Source organism: Dendropsophus ebraccatus, chromosome 7 (assembly GCF_027789765.1).
Source record: "Dendropsophus ebraccatus isolate aDenEbr1 chromosome 7, aDenEbr1.pat, whole genome shotgun sequence".
Lineage (NCBI taxonomy): Eukaryota > Metazoa > Chordata > Amphibia > Anura > Hylidae > Dendropsophus > Dendropsophus ebraccatus.
In genome coordinates this window covers 128963294-128983788 of record NC_091460.1, presented here as the reverse complement: position 1 = coordinate 128983788, position 20495 = coordinate 128963294, and the positions used below count along the sequence as shown (strand labels likewise).

Genomic DNA, 20495 nt, shown 5'->3' with positions numbered 1-20495 from the left:
GTAGTATTATAAGAATGGCATGGGGACACAGGGTGGGTAAGCAAGTGACCACTCACCTGGGATGGTTGTGCTAAATAGGCACAACACTATGGTGCGCATGTAATAGGAAGGTCACTGCTGCAGCTCTGGGGACACCACGCGCCTTGTGGTGCATACAAATAGAAAGAACAATCTTAAGCAGAGATCAACTGACCAAACCCCTCTTAAAGGGAACCTGTCACCCCCCGTGCCGGGGTGACAGGCTCCCGACCCCCCGTTAGAGACCCCTATACTTACCTCATCCCGCCGGGTCCCGCTTCTGGATTCGGTCGGGTCCCGGAGATCTCAGCCGCTGCAGCCCGGCGCGCGCGCTGACAGATGAGTCCAACGCTCATAGAGAATGACGGAGCGCTGGACTCTCCTGTCATTCTCTATGGGTGTTGGACTCATCTCTCAGCGCGCGCGCCGGGCTGCAGCGGCTGAGATCTCCGGGACCCGACCGAATCCAGAAGCGGGACCCGGCGGGATGAGGTAAGTATAGGGGTCTCTAACGGGGGGTCGGGAACCTGTCACCCCGGTACGGGGGGTGACAGGTTCCCTTTAAGGATCAGCGTAGGTGACAGGTAAATATCTAGATAAAAGAGAGCTTCTTCTCACTGTAGCAGATATCAAGCCTTGCCGAATTAATATATCAAAAATAGTGTTTATTACAAGCAACGCATTTCTGCCCTTACAATATGATGGGGGCCTTCCTCAAGCATACATGGAGGAGCATGTGATCATGTGGTGCAACCAAGTGTCCAACACTGAGCCTGTATATGCCTATAGAGGACACTGAGGGGAGGGGCATGGTCACATGCTCCTCCATGTCAGTCATCTTATGGACAGAATCACCACAGAGCAGGGCAGCACAGCCTGGAGGAGAGGAGTATGACTTTAGCTCTATGAGACACACAGGGAGCTGCTGTCCGTATATACAGTGAGTACACCTACTAATACAGTATACTGAGCAATTTTACTATAAAGTGGCCAACCCCTTTCATGTAAGAAAAAGAGGAAAACAAAGGAAACAAGAACTAGTCTGTGCCATGAATAGTAACTATTCTTGTGGTTAATGTGGATCATATGTGGTACTAGTCCTGCTTGATTATGTGCAAGAACTATACGTAAAAGAGGATACCATGTAAAGATTAGTTTTTCCATGGATCCCTGATGTAAGGAAAGCAGCCTGGGGGTAAAGTGTGCACAGTGGGTATTAGGCCTAGTGGGTATTATTGAGACATTTGGGGGCACACCCAGTGTATTGTCTAGGCTGATGGTGTTTTAGGGTGTACTTGATGGATAAAAATAATAAAGATACCATGCTTACCCTGTTCCTCAAGCGTGCTCCCGACTGCTTTTCTGGGTCCTGACTCGGGATCTTGGGCAGAGGGAATAAGATGCTGCTACATTACATAAGTAAAAAGTAAGACGCTCAGAAAAGGCTGGCAGCTGGGAAGACTGATGCACCGAGGGGCTGGGGAATACCCCTAGTGCACCAAAGGAACTCATTTACATTTTTGGATTTTTATAGATTATACAGAACAATAAAATGGAATTGCGGTGTGGAATTGTGGAATTATGGTGTCTTGCAGTTAAGTGCTTTAGGCACCGAAAGTTATCCCTTCAGTGGTAATGAGGTGCATTCTCTAGTTTTACCACAGGATGTCACTGTTATGTTCAAGGTTCTGTAGTATGTTGCACAGTTGTAGTCATTCAAGGGTTACTGTTTTTGTACCACATGGTCTGTACCAGCCAATGAGAGATGCTGTTCTTTTTCTGCCTATCCCTGCACTCCATACATACACAACACAACCCCTAGGGGATGAGTCAGTCTAGTCTAGTCTAGTGGTGGTAGTGGTTGACACACGTATGGAGAATGTAGAGACTTTCTTTCTTAAAGCTACACTTATAATCAAGATGCAGTGCTAAACACTTAAAGGAGGACAAGTCAGAGAACACCTCAACCCATGCTGTGAACCTCTCTATATAGTGCAGGGCAGTATCCTAAAGCAGAGGAAATGACCCGGATAGAGCAAAGCAGCCGTATCCAAGGCCTATGTACTCTATCTCGCAGCGCAGGTGACACTGGGACACGCTTAGACTCTTTGCTCAACTCAGGTAACCAGGACTGGGGATTGTGTCACCCATGAAGGACAGGTACTCCTACACTGCAGGGCAGAAGGTAGTTTACAGCGACAAATGTCAAAACACAGGCACAAGTATTCTTCTCTTCTCAAGTATCTGTGTTGCGTCACCACAGAATCAGCATCCAAACGCCTACAGTTACATACCAGCAGGTCTGTATGTACGATTCTGCAGTTAGTTTCATGTTAATATAGTAACTTATCACAAAATATTCTATGGGTGCATCCACATGTACAGGATCTGCTGCAAATCCTGTACATGTGAACGCACTCTAAATCTCCAAGACATTTACATTTTTACTGCAGAATGAAGACCCAATTGTCATATTATAAGTGGTATTGATTAGAAATAGATACATGAAAATGGGGAAATACTCTTTTACAAAATCAGCCCGCATCATACAATTTCTTAATGAAAGTGAACACATAGTAACTGCAGAAGTGCATTCACAAAGGAAGAAAATAAAAGTTGACTAAAGGAACAAAGAATCCTAAAGCTTGCCACACAATGAAGCTGTCATTCAATTCTCTAACATTTGTTGACTTTTTCCTACTCTACCTAGCAAAGCTGACAGGTGGGGAGTCACATAAAAATAAATGAATGATTGAATATAGATAGATAGATATAATCAAACAAAAATATGCATATAGTACACACCTTCCTTTCTATTCATTATTACTTACTAGGGAATTACTAGGGAACTAGAAAAGCTGCATACTTACCGCTCCCGAGGTCCCGACCACCATGGGTGACATCACAGCCACTGAGAGTGGTGGTCAGAAACCTAGGCAATAAGCTGTCAACTATAAGGAGAGACAAAGGGGGTGGATGAAAACAACTAAAGGTGCCTTTACACAGAGATTTATCTGACAGATTTTTGAAGCCAAAGCCAGGAATGGATTTGAAAAAAATTGAGAAATCTCAGCCTTTCCATTATGACCTGTTCTTTGTTTATATTATGTTCCTGGCTTTGGCTTCAAAAATCTGTCAGATAAATCTCTCTGTGTAGAGGTACACTTACCTCCCTGGTTCCATCTGTGGGGCCTGCATCACTCTGCTCCAATCTCCTGATGCTTCCTGGTCTGAAATGGGGCTTCAGATGTGATGTCCTAAGCGGGGTCAAACGTTACTTTTTTTTTTTGCACATACCATTATGGGTACACAAGCACCCAGACACCACATTATACTGTATTGTGGGGTCATTCTTTATTGTGCAGAACCCCAGTTAAAAAAAAAAAAAGGTGCAGAGACTACAGGAGTATATACAGTGTTCAGCCAGACCACCTAGCTGCTGGGACCACTACTTTGCTAGATATACTGTTATTCCCCAGCTAGCCTTGCACCACGCCTCCCATCCCTTACCATCCCAAATTATCTGTATCTTTTTTTTCCAGCCTGATGAAGGGTCTCATTATATACTTTATATATACTATATGCTCAGTTGCCCCTAGCAACCAATCAGATTCCACCTTTCATTCCTCACAGAAATGAAAGGTGGAATCTGATTGGTTGCTAGGGGCAACTGAGCCAGTTTCACTTTGCACCATATTTGATAAATCGCTCCGTGTAATAAATACAACGATCAGCCGATGACAACGATCAGCCGGCGACTGGCGATATACATTACCTATCCACGCTCCAGGGCTGCTCCTGCGGTCCGCTTCTCCCCGGGTCCCACGCGCTCTAGCTTCAGAGCGTCCTGTCTGAGCTGACAGGCCGCTCAGCCAATCACAGGACCGCAGCAGCCTGTGATTGGCTTAGCGGCCTGTCAGCTGACAGGCCGCTCTGAAGCTGGAGCGTGCAGGACCTGGGGAGAAGCAGAGCGCAGGAGCAGCCCTGGAGCGTGGATAGGTAAAGTATACAGTTTAAGCAAGGGCTGCAAGGACATCGGTAACGATGTCCATGCAGCCCTTGTTAAACGATTATTGGGCAGTGTAATAGGCCCAGTAAACGAGCGCCAATCTTGGGCCCCTTGTTATTGGGCCCCTATCGGCCCATCTAATAGTACCCTTAGTATTGGTCCAAGAACGGTGTGATCTCAATCTGAACCACAAATCCCAATTTATCACAATGAGCACGAAAATCTGATCCATACAAATATAGCAACAAAATCCAATACAATAATAATAGCCCTGCATTATGGATAAGGGCTCAATTGGGGTCTCAATGTCTCTCTATATACTTATGTAATATATATAAGTATTGCTTTTGGCACGTGAATCAATGAAGCTTTTGGATCTCACAGTACATTAGTCTGCCAATTCTTCATTTTTGGCAGGTATTCCTCATTTTAATTAAAGGGTGCTAATCCTTCATTAAAACTTTTAACATGTCATAGCAACAAGTCAGATGTTTTGATCGGTGGGGGTCTGGGTACTGAGACTGCTGAGCGCTGCTGCCTATTTGTTTTGGCAATTGGTGGGGGTCTCAGAACCTCAACCCCCACCAATCAAAATATGGCATTTTTTTTCTGTTCACATTTTTATTATACCAAAAAATACATCTTGCATCATACAAAAGTAACTATAACAATATTACTTATTCCCTTACCCCCGTCCCACCCTGCCCCCTTTACCTGCCTGACCCACCCTTACCACCAAAGAGAAGGGAGAGAGGGGGGGCTATATATATTATTAACAAAACAATTTAACACAAAAACACATTTTTAAAGATTTTTTTAGGTTTTTCTTTGCACCAAAACCACTGTGACACTCAGGAACAAGCACATAAACGATAAATAAACAGGAAAACAGTCAGTGGGTTTGTTAAAGGGGTAGTTGGCAAAAAAAAAAAAAATCTTTTAAATTAACTAGTGCCAGAAAGTAGCAGAGATTTGTAATTTACTTCTATTAAAAATTCCAGTACTTATCAGCTGCTGTATGTCCCGCAGGCAGTGGTGTATTCTTTCTAGTCTGGAGAGCAGATGAGGTTTTCTATGGGGGATTTGCTACTACTCTGGACAGTTCCTGACATGGACAGAGTTGGCAGCAAAGAGCACTGTGTCAGACTGAAGAGCACTGGCGTAGCTATCATGGGGGCAGGGTGCGCCGTCGCTATGGGGCCCGGGGCGGCCGGGGGCCCCGGCCCCCAAGGTAAATCTTCCATGGTGGGTGCTAATAGTATCCCCCCCCCCAAGGTGGGACAGCAGCCGTCCCTCCCGCGCATTACACGTCACCTCACCCGACCAGCAGCTTTCCTCCATAACAGTCTGCCTTCAGCCCGGTACAACGGCTCCCCTCCTGATCTCGTGTACCGGAGGTCCCAGGTGTCCGGAGGAGGAGGAGGCGGCAGCCGCTGAAGGAGCTACGTTCGGTGCTGGAGTTGCAGTTGATGGAGATGTACAGCGGGATCGGGGGTCTGCACTGCGCCCCTCTATCTTGCTGTACATCTCCAGCAACTGCAACTCCAGCACCGAACGTAGCTCCTTCAGCGGCTGCCGCCTCCGGACACCAGGGACCTCAGGTGCACGAGACCAGGAGGGGAGCCTGTGTTCTCAGGGAGGAGATGCCAGGTGTGTCCCTGGGCCGGTCTCTCTGCCCAGCCTGCTCCAGTCTCCTTCCCAGCTCTCCCTCTGCCCCAGCCCTTACCCCAGCTCTCCCTCTGCCCCAGTCGCCCCCCCCCCAGCTCTCCCTCTGCCCCAGCCCCCACCCCAGCTCTCCCTCTGCACCCACCACCACCCCAGCTCTCCCTCTACCCCAGCCCTCACCTGTCCCTCTGCACCCACCACCACCCCAGCTCTCCCTCTACCCCAGCCCCCACCTGTCCCTCTGCACCCACCCCCACCCCAGCTCTCCCTTTGCACCCACCCCCACCCCACCTCTCCCTCTGCCCTCACCTCTGCCCCAGCCCCCACCCCAGCTCTCCCTCTACACCCACCCCAGCTCTCCCTCTGCCCCAGCCCCCACCCCACCTCTCCCTCTGCCCCCACCCCCACCTCTCCCTCTGCCCCAGCCCCCACCCCACCTCTCCCTCTGCCCACACCCCCACCTCTCCCTCTGCCCCAGCCCCCACCCCACCTCTCCCTCTGCCCCCACCTCTGCCCCAGCCCCCACCCCAGCTCTCCCTCTACACCCACCCCAGCTCTCCCTCTGCCCCAGCCCCCACCCCACCTCTCCCTCTGCCCCCACCTCTCCCTCTGCCCCAGCCCCCACCCCAGCTCTCCCTCTGCACCCACCCCAGCTCTCCCTCTGCCCCAGCCCCCACCCCACCTCTCCCTCTGCCGCCACCTCTCCCTCTGCCCCAGCCCCCACCCCACCTCTCCCTCTGCCCCAGCCCCCACCCCACCTCTCCCTCAGCCCCCACCCCACCTCTCCCTCTGCCCCCACCCCACCTCTCCCTCTGCCCCCACCCCAGCTCTCCCTCTGCCCCACCCCCACCCCAGCTCTCCCTCTGCACCCCAGCTCTCCCACTGCCCCACCTCACTTCTCCCTCTGCCCCCAGCTCTCCCTCTGCCCCAGCCCCCACCTCTCCCTCTGCACCCACCCCCACCCCAGCTCTCCCTCTGCCCCAGCCCCCACCCCAGCTCTCCCTCTGCCCCAGCCCCCACCTCTCCCTCTGCACCCACCCCAGCTCTCCCTCTGCCCCCACCTCTCCCTCTGCCCCCACCCCAACTCTCCCTCTGCCCCCACCCCAGCTCTCCCTCTGCACCCACCCCAGCTCTCCCTCAGCCCCAGCCCCCACCCCACCTCTCCCTCTGCCCCCACCTCTCCCTCTGCCCCAGCCCACACCCCAGCTCTCCTTCTGCCCCCACCCCAGCTCTCCCTCTGCCCCCACCACCCCCACACAACCAGCAGCCCTGAAGGTCCAGCAATACATCTCTCTACAGCACCAGTTATCAGAGGATCGTCTCCTTATTGTACTACAACTCCCATATCCTGAAGGCTGCAGACTGTCAACTTGGGCCTTGACCAAGCAATGCTATTGGTATATATATATATATATATATATATATATATACAGTGGTGCCTTGGATTACGAGCATAATTCGTTCCAGCACTGTGCTTGTAATGCAAATCACTCTTAAACCAAAGCAAATTTTCCCATAAGAAATCATAGAAATGCAGACAATTGGTTCCACACCCCAAAAATAATGATTTATTATTAGAAATAACATGTAAAACAGATGAAACACATTCAGAAGCAGAATATGTGATATTATAAGTTACTGTACAGTAATGGAGAGGATGGGAAACACAAGGGCGGACAGAGACTGCAGGGAGCATGAGGGAATGAGCAGGACAGATGTGGGCACATGCAGCACTCTCTGTCCAGGAGAGAGGGGTTACAGCTATGAAGAGATTACCTCCACTGTCCTGTCCCCTGATGTAAGCCCCAGCCTGAAGTGGATCTACCATGATTTGGAAGGTGAGCGAGACTTTCTGGGTCAGAGTACAGCACTGTAGACCCCGCTATGCAGACCATGCCCCTCCCCCACATGCGCTCCGACCCAGTTCAGGGAGCTCTTAACCCAAAGCAATGCTCTTAAACCAAAACGCTCTTAAACCAGGTTACTCTTAAACCAAGGTACCATAACAAGACCAAGATTACTGACCAAATCCTGTATACTGAGACCAATATTACCAATAATACCACCATACAAGGGGTGAATATTACCGCCACACCACAACCACTTCCATCAATTCCATATTGTTCCTGACCAAATCCTGTATACTAAATCCAATAAAACACAGTAGCGGATTACAAGTAACAAATAATACCACCACATACTGACTAACACCAACACTGCTACTGAATAAGATCCACCAGACAAAGATCACTATCACCTCAAACAGTCATATAGAGGTAGACCCAGCTCTACACAGGTTCTGTACACCATATACATTACAGTGCAGTTATATTAAGTGACTCACAGGGGGCGTCTTCTCTAATCAGAGTTCTTTTCTTTTCATGTTCTTCTCCATCTGCCCTGGGCTATTGTGAGAACTTCTTTGAGCCACGAAACCATAGAATCTGCCAGACAGACATATTAGACTCCTCACTCTGGCACCATCCTCATCTCTCTACAAACTGCACATCTGTATTGGCCCCTTTACACCCTCGTTTAGTGGGTAAACTGACTCTATGTGATCCCCTTATAGCATATGCTCCCCTCTGTGTAGCCACCTTATAGATGGCCACTTGTTCAGTCCTCCATATAGATGGCCCCATGTGCATCTCCTAGACAGCCCCCCTCTGTGTAGTCCCCCTATAGTAGATGCCCCCCTCTGTGCATCCTCTATAGTATATGGCCCTCCTCTATGTAGCACCCGGTGGTCCAGTCCGATGCTGTACCTAGGTTACTGAACACCTTCGGTATTCAAACAAAATTTCCCCTTGAAGTTTTGCTCAGTACACCCCACATCAAACAAAATCAGGGGAGACAACTGTCAGTGGATCTATTGTTCAGCTAACAGTTATTAAGGTGTTTGGAAATACCAAGGTTATCATGAGGGGAATCCCTGCTCCAAGTGGGTGTTCCCCGCAGCAGAGACAGAGAGGCAGGAGCGGGCGGCTGGTGAAGGGTCCAGGAAGCTAGGGCAGGCTGGAGGATCTGTTCCCCACAGCGGGGAGAAGGAAGGGTGGCGTGGCGAGTTCAAGCCGCCTGCTCCTGCCTTTCTCTTTGCCTCTGTAATGGAGTGGGGATTCCTGCCATAAGGATGGGAATCCCCGCTGTTAACAGGTGTTCCCTGCACCTGTTTAGAGCAGGGATTCCCATCATTATAATGGGTATCCCTGCTCCTTTACAGTAAGTAGTGGTGCCCGATCCACCGCTACCTACTCATAGTCTTTACACTCTGTGGACCTGGCCCTATGGGAACACACAGCTCGGCTCTCGAACTGCTCAGTTCTGGAACAGCCTTCCAGAACCGATTAAGTTTGAGAAAAGAGGTATTACTGTATATGGCTGTAAGGTTGTTCATAAAGGATGGTCCAGGGATTTGAAAACTAAAACTGGCAGTAGGAAATGTTATTCTTTGTTTACTGTAGCTTCACACTAATCAGTGACCTTGGCGGTCACTGACCAGTAAGTACGACTCGTGACCAGTAAGACCAGTGATTGGCTGCAGCCGTCACATTCCGGTACAACATGTCATCACTTCTAGGAAAGATACAAAGCCTGGCAGTAGATCACCAGAGTATTGGCTCTGTAATGGCAGGGGATTTAACTGGTGAGTATTGGATTTTATTTTCATATTACTTTGCCTATTGTTGGTTTTATTTTTATTTTTTTATTTTAGTTGTCACACCGCCTCTATGAGTATATAAGGGAACTGATGAGTATTCTTTACCTGTCTATAAGTGTAAGTTCTTCTCCAGATATCAATCACCAAAAAGTTCAACAAATCAAATTGAGAGTTAAAGGGGCATTCTAAGAAAAATTAACTTGTCCCCTACCCACAGGGTCTTTTTTGATCACGGAGGTCCGACTGTTATGAATAGAGCCGAGGGTACGGCACAAGATCCGCGGCTCTATTCATTTCTAATGGTGGCGGAGAGAGCTGAGTAAGCGCTCTTATGGTTTACTCGGCTCTCTCTGGGACCTCCATAGGAATGAATAGAGCCGCGGGTCATGTGCAGTACCTGCGGTTCTATTCATAACACAGAAGTTGGGTGCCAGATACAGAGATCACTAGGGGGTTCAGAGGTCGGACCCCCAGTGATCTCTTACTTGACCCCTATCCTGTGGATAGATTTCAAGTTCATTTTTCTTGGAATACCCCTTTAAACCAATTGAATGAAGATGTAATGAAACAATATTGCTGCAGAAATGTCTACATTGTTCTGCAAATCGTAGGACCTGTTCACACTACGGAATCGGAAGGGGGTTCCGCACGGAATTTCGGTACCAAATACTTCCTTTTATTTGTTTGAATGGGAGGACTTGTGCATGCCTCAGCTTTCTGTGCCTCTCCGCTCATAGAATTGACATGTCTGAGCGGAGAGGTGCAGAGAGTGGAGGCACGCACAAGCCCTCCCATTCAAACAGATAGAAGGCAGGTGGGGTTTAGCACGGAATTTCGGTGCCGATTCCGTAGTGTGAACAGGCCTTTAATAGGGTTTGTAAAACTCCATGCCCATGTTGCAAAAAAGCACCTCGTTCAGATATACAGAACAAAATTTATACTCTAAACCTGCAGGTGTCAGACCTGTTTAGGTTCCATTGAAAGAGTTAATGTCAAGCACAAAAGCATGTTGCAGGATTATTTATGGGCTACAGAGCAGAAGGCACTGCCAGAACACAAGTGCAGTTCGCATTACAAGAAAAAAAAAAAAAAAAAAAAAGATTTGACAGATGACCTCCAAAGTGAGAAATACCATGTGACACCACAGCACATTGTTATAGCAGAGTGCCACCAGTCTATTACAGAAAAACACTCTGATCTTTCCTGTTACCCATGGGATGCCAGAATCTGACCCCCGCCACTCCTATCTATTTCTGTACATGATATCAAATGAATTAAAAAAAAAAACATTTTTAAAAGTCAATAAATTTTACGTTCCGTCTTCATTCATGCTAAGTTATATAGAGGCAGGAGTGTTAAATCTATATTTAGCCGGCTGATGTCATTGAGATGCCAGGCTTTGTAGAGTGCTTGAGACCCCCCGGTTTACTTCCATACCAGTTACTATGCATGGAAAGTCAGTCCAGGAGTAGGAAGGTCATTCACACTTGTAGCGCAGTAGGAGCAATCCATTGAAAGAGCCTGGTTGGTCTCCATCAGCAAAGACGCAGGTAGGAAGCATTACCTTAACTTTTACTTCTATTGTTCTGCACAATGTATTGGGATCTTACAGTGATGGACAAAGAGTTATGGTTCTAACTGGTGTGGTTGTATGGCAGAAGACTTGTAGTTGCTCGGTTGTGGTTATAAGTACGGCTATGCTCCCACAATATCTTTTTTACGTGAAAAACTTTATCTTTAGATTTCTAATAGATTTAACCTTTTTTCTTTTTTGTTACGTGAAAACGGCCATCTTTAGATAAAAATGGACGTTTTTAGACTATGTTGCCACATGTTTTTTTTGTGTTACGTGAAAAACGGACGTCTTTAGATAAAAATGGACGTTTTTAGGCTATGTTCCCACATGTTATTTTTTGTGTTACGTGAAAAACGGACGTCTTTAGACAACAACGTTGTTCTCAAACAGTATTTTTGCTCAGTATTTTGCAACCAAAACCAGGAGTGGATTAAAAAAAAACACAGAAAGGATATGTTCACACACTGTTGAAATTGAATGGACGGCCGCCATTTAATGTCAAATAATTACCGTTATTTTGAAATAGTGGCCGTTATTTGACGTTAAATGACGGCCATCCACTCAATTTCAGCAGTGTGTGGCCATAGTCTTTCTGTGTTTTCAATCTATTCCTGGTTTTGGTTGCAAAAATACTGTGTGGGAACATTGCCTTAATGATCATCAAAACGTCCGTCTTTATCAAAAGACGGACGTTTTTCATGTTAAAAAAAAAAAAAAATTAAATGGGAGCATAGCCTACATAGCCTATAAATGCATTGGAAGGTTATTAAATACAAAAGAAATCTATTTAACCCTTTGCGATGATCAAGGAAGCGGATGTAACGTTATATACTATTACTACAATCACATTATTATTGGCATTGTCAGAAGATTCATCATCATCATCATCAGAACCATCATCCTTTTCCGACCTATCCACTAGTCTAGTTATTATTTTTTTTACACACTTGTAGATCTGCCCCGTAAAGTAAATGGCTGGTATGTAGGTACAGTATTATTGTGGCCGTCCTGTAATAGGCTTAGGTAAAAAAAAAAAAGCAAAACAAATCAAGTCTTAATCTCGGTGAATTTGCATGGCGGGCAGACCTCTGCGATTTTGATGCTTTCTATAAGTTCTTACGAACTCGGCCAGTTATGAAGATTATGTTGCCAAGCAACCACTTTGGTTACTTGCTCTAAATAGGACTACCAGGTTCTATTTATGAAACGCTACAGGTCACGTGATTAAGGAAAGTAGCAAAATACTTTGGTTTTCAGCAGGATTGAGAATAAGATGTTTATAGTTTATTCCAGTCCTGGAATTAATTCATTAACTCCTTACTGCCTGGTCCATGTGCTATGCCTTCTCCTCCGTGATAAGAGTAGCTTGTGAGACCACACACACACTGTACGTATCAATATTCCATGATGCGTAATATCACAATGATGAACGCCCACAGTTTTTTTTTTTGTTTTTTTTTTTTGCTTTGTATTTTGGTGACTATATTGGATTCAGCTGTTATTTTCCAGAGGCTGCACAAATGTAACGCGTGAGTCATGTTTGTTAGAACAGGAATACAAAGCCTTCCTTTTCCAATGTGCAATGGCTGAGCCGTGTACCATATAATGTGATGTAACAACTGAAACAGCAGCTTAATGCCGAACAAATAAACAAGAGGAACCCCTGCAATGCTTAAAGGGAACCTGTTACCATGAAAATGCTACCTAACCTATAGACATCATGTTATACAGCAGAAGGAGCTGAGCAGATTGATATATATCTTTATGGAAAAAGATTCAATATAACTTGGAATTTTTTGTTTGAAATATCTGATCTTTCTATGTTAAGGAGTCCAATGACTGTTCCCAGGACTCCTTTCACAGGATGATCAGGGATTTCAATCAAAAAGTCACAAGTTATGGAAAATATTTTTCCACAAAGATATGTATCAATCTGCTCAGTTCTTCCTGCTCTATAACATGATGTCTATAGATTAGTTAGAATTTTCTTGGTGACAGGTTCCCTTTAATAGACATCATCATATCTCCTAATTATCTTCATGTTAACTATTCATAATATGTATCAATGTTGCCATAAACTAGACACATCTCCTGATGTCATGTCCATAAACCTTGGGGTAAATGCACACTAGACTGATTTGCTGCAGAAAAATCCTAAGCAAATTCACCAGAATCCACACAGATTTTGTTATGGAAATGCTACGGTACAGATTTGATGCGGCTTTTACCTTGCCCTTTGACATAAATTGACATTTTGAATCCTCACTGTAGGTCATTGTAGGGAAAGTTTCTGCTGTGTGCCCTACCCACAAACATAGAGAATAAAGTGCACGGCACTCACCGTTTGGCTGGTCATAGTCTGTTTATTGCAGAATCACATGCAGGGTGGAGAGTGAAGTAGCAGACGCGGCCCTGATAACAGTCGTTCAATGCTCAAAGCGCTTGTTTGTGGACAGAAAAGATGAAAACTATGTGAATATTTGCCTTTTGCACTGCTCTAGACATATAGGTGTGGAGAAGGCGGGGCAGTGGGTGGAGCCACATGCAGAGGGCGTGTGTCCTCTGCGTGCGTCGCATTTACAACAATTTATGCCGGTAAATTGTTATTGAAATCTATGCAAGCTCTGAGCTGGCTTGACCACTTTCTTTTTTTTAACTTTTTTAGTGTTACTCAAAAAATTCAATCATCTATACTTACCTGTTTGCGCTCCTCTGGTGTCCTTCCTCTCCAGTGTCCCCTGCAGCCACCAGAATCCTGTTCAGCCAATCACTGACTTAGACGGGACAGCGCCACAGCCAGTGATTGGCTGAGCAGACTGTCACTGTGGAGACAAGAGTGACAGCCCACTCAGCCAATCACTGGCTGTAGCACTGTCCCGTCTCAGTAAGTGATTGGCTAAGCAGGTTGGAGGCGGCTACAGACACCGGAGACTTGGAGAAGGACACTGGGGAGCGAGGACAGGTGAAAAAACAATATTTTTTTGCTTTTTAGCTGTGTGTCCGCCATCTTTGTTCAGAACTTTGCAAAAAGTAGTGCACTCCAGATGGATGCAACTGTAGATACTTGCAGTTCCATACATCTGGCTATATGTTCAGTGGTACCAGGTAGACCAAATGCAGTGTAAAGTTAGCCCAATTTACTAGGAATTCTAACAAGGCAATGGACAGATTGCAGGATGTCAATGTGGATTGTTGTGTTACTTATATTTTTTTTTTGTAGATATAAAACGCTAAACTCATCTCATATAATGTCTGCAGAATGCCGAATATCCATAGAATAGAGTCAGTTGAGTACTTTGGAGTGCTGAACAATCCAACCGTTCTATTTTTGTCCAAAATTCTGACACTCATTTCCTGAACATCTGCAGGGTGGGTAATATTTAGATGGTAACATGAGGACAGATGTGCTCTATTATTGAATGAAAACAATTGTTTTAAAGGGACATTTTCCTGCTCATTGCCTTCTGCCTCAAATAATGCAAAAAGTTTTTTAACCTCTGCGTTGTACAATACAGCACCCATTAACTCCCATGGATGAAGATAGAGTTATTGGCCCTATAAGCACAGCTGATGTGTAGTAGACTGTAAGACATTAGTCCACATCGAGGTATTCTTGAAATCTATATGACATTGTATTTTCATCCTGTATAAAGCCGGCCATACACTTTAAATAGCTGTTGCTTGTTCTGCAGGCAGCTATTTTGTCGATTGACAAAATGAGCTTACATGTGTTTTTAATGAAGGTGAGGACATGAGTCTCTGCCAGACTCCTCCGGAGACACCTTATCTTCCTGAAAGGATCAGGCAGTTGTCACGGGGGGGGGGAGCTGGGAGGCTGCCATGCACATTAGATGTTTCAAGAGGTAGATGGGTTAGGCCGACATTTATCTGATGTGCATAGCCAGCTTAAAGTGAATGTACCATCAGGTGCATTCGCTTTAAAGGAAAAGTCCAGAAATTTTTTTTAATTAAAGTATTGTATTGCCCCCCAAAAGTTTTACAAATCCCCAATATACACTTATTACGGGAAATGCACATAAAGTACTTTTTCCCATGCATTAAGACTTCACTTCCTGGATAACATGGTGATGTCACTTCCTGGATAAAATGGTGATGTCACGACCCGACTCCCAGAGCTGTGCGGGCTGTGGCTGCTGGAGAGGATGATGGCAGGAGGAAACTGAGGGACGCAGAGTGCTGGAGGGACACTGAGCATCCCTCTGCCATCATCCTCTCCAGCAGCCACAGCCCGCACAGCTCTGGGAGTCGGGTCGTGACATCACCATGTTATCCAGGAAGTGAAGCCTTTATGCAGTAGTAAGTACAGGTGGCTAAATATTACTTTTAAATGGAACAAGCACCATGACATACAGTGGGGTAGCTACCATAGAGGTAGGGTAGGCAGTTGCTATGGGGCCTGTGCAGGAGGGGGGCCCAGGGGAGAAGGTAAGAGCATGTGTCCTTCTGCTTAACCCCTTATGTACTGCAGTGTGTAAATGACCCAGTGTTTACTTACATACTGCAACACAAAAAAATGGTTAACAAGCAGAAGACAGATCTCTGCTTCACTGCCTGATAACCTCTAACCTCTGTTCTTGCTGCCTGCAATCAAGCTCCCTGCAGAGGTCAGGGGTTATTAGTAGAGGAGCAGTAAAGCAGATATCTCTTTGTCTTCTGATCTTTGGGTCACTTACACACTACAGTACATAAGGGGTTAAACAGAAGGTTGTCTGCTCCTGCACCTATGCATTTAAGCATAAGGGCACCAAATGGGCCCTTATAGGTAAAAACAGTGGACTGTCATAGCAAGCATCTATTGGCTCTCCGCTCTGCCACTCACTCTTGTGGCTGCAGCCAGGAACATCACAGAGCATATACTATATATATATATGCGCTTAGTGTTGTGTGTAGGGGAGGGGGGCCCCTTAAAATTTTTTCTATGGGGCTCCGTGAATCCTAGCTACACCCCTGGTGACGCATGATATAAAAGAAGGTATGAAAACTTCAAAATTTACCCTTTACACCTGTGTAGAGAAGTCATAATGCAAAAAGGGGGTGAAAGTGTCACTTTAAGTATGTATGGTTGCACCCCTAGACCAAGCTATATGATTATAACTGTAAGGGGGAGGAAGTACTGTAGCAGTAACACTTTGCGCTTAAGAGTGCCCCAAGCTCCTCTGCCACATGAGAAGACACCAGTATTAAAAATGTCACATGATACATAAGGGGGCGTCTTACTGATTTTACACTGAGCCCAGGGGTCCCAAGTTACAGTACACCGTTACAGGACTACAAGCACTGTCTCTGTTTCCACACAGCCAAATATATGTCTACTGACCTCTTAATGACCGCCGATACGCCTTTTTACAGAGGTCATCAAGGGTACATATTCAAGGCCGCCACTTTTCTCAACGGACCTAGACTGAGGTATTGCAGGTCTCTCGTGCAGGGATTACAGGAGTTCAGCTGTCAGTATGATGGCTGTCCCCCCTGCTTTCTCTACCAGGAATAGAAAATGGTGGACTAATCACTTATGCCACAGTCAGATCTTAACCGCGAATATGTAAACAGTCTGTGGCTGTATATGTTCCGGGAATTTCATGAAGCGGGAACTACTTACCCAGTTACATATAATACCCTCTAGTCCCATTATCCTCATTTTTTAGACCAACCTTACATGCGGCACTGTATTAAATGCATTTGAAAAGTCTACATACACAACATCCACAGCCTCCCCCAGGTCCAGCTTATAACTGACCTCCTCATAGAAGCTGATGAGATTAGTCTGACAGGACCGATCCCTTATAAATCTATGCTGGTGCTGTGTGATTTTTTTTCATTAAGATACTCCAGTATAGAATACCTTGAAAACCCTCAAATACTTTCCCCACTATAGAGGTTAGACTTACAGGCCTATAGTTTCCAGGATCACTCTTTGACCCCTTCTTAAATATTGGTACCACATAAGCTATGTGCCAGTCTTGTGGAGCAATCCCTGTCATTATAGAATCATTAAATACAGTGGTGCCTTGGATTACGAGCATAATTCGTTCCGGGACCGCACTTGTAATGCAAATCCACTCTTAAACCAAAGCAAATTTTCCCATAAGAAATCATTGAAATGCAGATAATTGGTTCCACGCCCCAAAAATAATGATTTTATATTTTGAATAACAAGTAAAACAAATGAAACAAACATTTAGTATAATGTATAGTAAGTGCATAAACCTGAAAAACAGCAGCAGTTTGTAGATACAGGATGGAACTGCAGATCCCCATAATGCAGGAGCGTAGTACAACAGGCTAGAATAGAGAAGATGGGCTGCTGCCAGAGGTCTGTGTGGTCACATGACAGCAATGGAGAAGGGGTGTGTGTTCAGCCTGGACCAATCAGGACTGACAGAGACTGCAGGGAGCAGGAAGGAATGAGCAGGGCAGATGTAGGCACAGTATAGCAGCACTCTGTCCGGGTAGCGAGGGGTTACAGCTATGAAGAGATTACCTCCACAGTCCTGTCCCGTGATGTAAGCCCCAGCCTGAAGTAAATCTGCTATGATTTGGAAGGTGAGGGAGACTTCCTGGGTCAGAGTACAGTGCCATAGACCCCGCTATGCAGACCATGCCCCTCCCCGCTCCCACCCAGTACAGGGAGCTCTTAAACCAAAACAATGCTCTTAAACCAAGTCACAATTTTGAAAAACTGTGAGCTCTTAAACCAAAACGCTCTTAAACCAAGTTACTCTTAATCCAAGGTACCACTTTATTAGGAAAAAGGGTCTGTCTAACACAGTTCCTGCAAAACTCTGGGCTGGATACCTTCTGGGCCCAGGGATTTATGGATTTTAATGTTTTTAAGGCGTCGCCCCACTTTTTATTGTCTTAGGCAGGTGAGATTTATGGGAGGATTTACACCATCCCTAGTCATGTCATATCATTCTTATCTGTGAATACAGATAAGAATACTCCCCCCAATACCCCAAAATACTCCATATTATTATCACGTATATCCTCCCGCAGAATGGGCTTAAGGTAGGATTTAACATATAGGTAGACCCCTCCCCCTTTTTTATTTGTACAGTCATTTCTGAATAGGCTATAACCCTGCAGATTAACTGCCCAGTAATAGCCATCATCCAGCCATGTCTCGCTTATCCCCACTATATCCTATTTCTCTTCCACCATTATCAGTTCTAATTCCTCAGCTTTATTCGTGAGGCTTCTGGCATTACTATATATACACTCAATATACTTATCTATATCTCCTTTCCTCTTATTACTAGTGACTCTTCTATCTCGTCCCACCATTCCACCCCTATTTCTTTACCATGTATATTATAGTTACCCTCCCCCCAGATCCCCAGGTCCCTACTTTAAACACTCCTCCAACTTCTTAGCCATCTTCTCCCCCAGCACAGCTGCACCCTCCCTATTCAGATGGACATATTACCTTGGAGGTTCTTGTCTTAAGCTTCCTGCCTTACGGCCCTATTCCACGGGACGATTATCGTTTGAACTATAGTTACATCGTTCGGATCTAAACGATAATCTTTCGGTTGAATAGCAGTTAACGATTAAACGACAAACTAGAAATCGTTGATTGCTTAATAAGACCTGGACCTATTTTTATCGTTCGCAAAACGTTCACCTTGAATAAGACGTCATTCGGTCGTTCACAGTAGCAACGAACGCAATAGCGTCAAGGCGACCGCAGGAACGATCATAAGTAACGATTATCGTTCCATGTAAATGGGTGAACGATTTCAGGCCGTTCGCAATAGCGATAGTTTGAAAACGTTTATCGTTAACGATTATGCGAACGATAATCGTCCCGTGGAATAGGGCCCTAAGTCCCTGAAATAATTTTTATGGACCTTTCACCTATCTCTATTGTTATCATTGGTGCCAATGTGCCAACCGCTGGATCATTGCCAGCCCCTCCTAGTAATCTGTCAACCCAATCCACTACAGTGTGTTGTCAGGTAGGCAACATACTGTTCAATGATTCCGGTCTTTGTGACCGATCTCCCTATGTGTCCCCTAATAATTGAATCCTCACTACCAACACCTGTCTGGCCTGCCCTGTTTTTCTTATACGGTTCAGGGAAGAAAAAGAGTGTTGCACCTCACACCTATGGCTGATACTAGTACCTCTCGGCTGCATAAAAAACATCAGAATTCTGTATGTGAATAGATCAAGCCAGACTGCCCCATGTACCGTGTGCAGGTATCTGATACACATGGGTCCCTACACTAAGTCCACACTGTGCCAGTCAGCGACCACCACCACCGCAGGCGTGCACAGTCAGGGAAGGGAGGCCATGGAACGGCCCTGCAACCCCCATGCCACAGGACCAGACCCAAAAATGCCACACCAAAACCCAGCCAGCACCACCGGCAGAGGAAGCTGCCCCCAAACAGCACAAGTCTGGATAAGGTATTGCACTCACCATAGCTATCAAAGACAGAATGGGACAGACAGGAGGGATTAAAACCATGAGCACTCAGGTGTCTCCTGCTAATTGCGGTCATGTGGGTCTCACCATTAGGAGTGCAAAACACGGAGAAAAGAGAGAAACAAAATACGGTTCAGGGAAGAAAAAGAGTGTTGCACCTCACACCTATGGCTGATACTAGTACCTCTCGGCTGCATAAAAACATCAGAATTCTGTATGTGAATTGATCAAGCCACACTGCCCCATGTACCGTGTGCAGGTATCTGATACACATGGGTCCCTACACTAAGTCCACACTGTGCCAGTCAGCGACCACTCCCCCCGCAGGCGTGCACAGTCAGGGAAGGGAGGCCATGGAACCCCCATGCCACATGACCAGACCCAAAAATGCCACACCAAAACCCAGCCAGCACCGCCGGCGGAGGAAGCTGCCCCCAAACAGCACAAGTCTGGATAAGGTATTGCACTCACCATAGCTATCAAAGACAGAATGGGGCAGACAGGAGGGATTAAAACCATGAGCACTCAGGTGTCTCCTGCTAATTGCAGTCATGTGGGTCTCACCGTGTTTTGCACTCCTCCTGGTGAGACCCACATGACCTCAATTAGCAGGAGACACCTGAGTGCTCATGGTTTTAATCCCTCCTGTCTGTCCCATTCTATCTTTGATAGCTATGGTGAATGCAATACCTTATCCAGTCTTGTGCTGTTTGGGGGCAGCTTCCTCCGCCGGTGGTGCTGGCTGGGTTTTGGTGTGGCATTTTTGGGTCTGGTCCTGTGGCATGGGGGTTACAGGGCCATTCCATGGCCTCCCTTCCCTCACTGTGCATGCCTGCGGGGATGGTGGTCCCTGACTGGCACAGTGTGGACTTAGTGTAGGGACCCATGTGTATCAGATACCTGCACGCGGTACATGGGGCAGTGTGGCTTGATCAATTCACATACAGAATTCTGATGTTTTTTATGCAGCCGAGAGATACTAGTATCAGCCATAGGTGTGAGGTGCAACACTCTTTTTCTTCCCTGAACCGTATTTTGTTTCTCTCTTTTCTCTGTGTTTTGCACTCCTCCTGGTGAGACCCACATGACCGCAATTATCAGGAGACACCTGAGTGC

The 20495-nt window shown here is 46.2% G+C and overlaps 1 protein-coding gene and 1 long non-coding RNA gene across 3 annotated transcripts in view; one reads left to right on the top strand and one right to left on the bottom strand.

Annotated features, from left to right (window-relative positions):
- LOC138797802 (uncharacterized) overlaps positions 1 to 20495 on the bottom strand; it is a 131503-nt gene that overhangs the window by 40091 nt on the left and 70917 nt on the right. The window lies entirely within an intron of this gene.
- The window catches only part of MYOZ2 (myozenin 2), a 68204-nt gene continuing 57011 nt past the window's right edge, over positions 9303 to 20495 (top strand). Inside the window, exon 1 of one of the 2 annotated variants that reach the window (XM_069978449.1) lies at positions 9303 to 9335. The gene's annotated coding sequence lies outside the window, so the exon portion shown is untranslated. Of the gene's footprint in view, positions 9336 to 10687; positions 10901 to 20495 lie in introns of those variants that run through there. The other variant, XM_069978448.1, reaches the window with a different exon arrangement.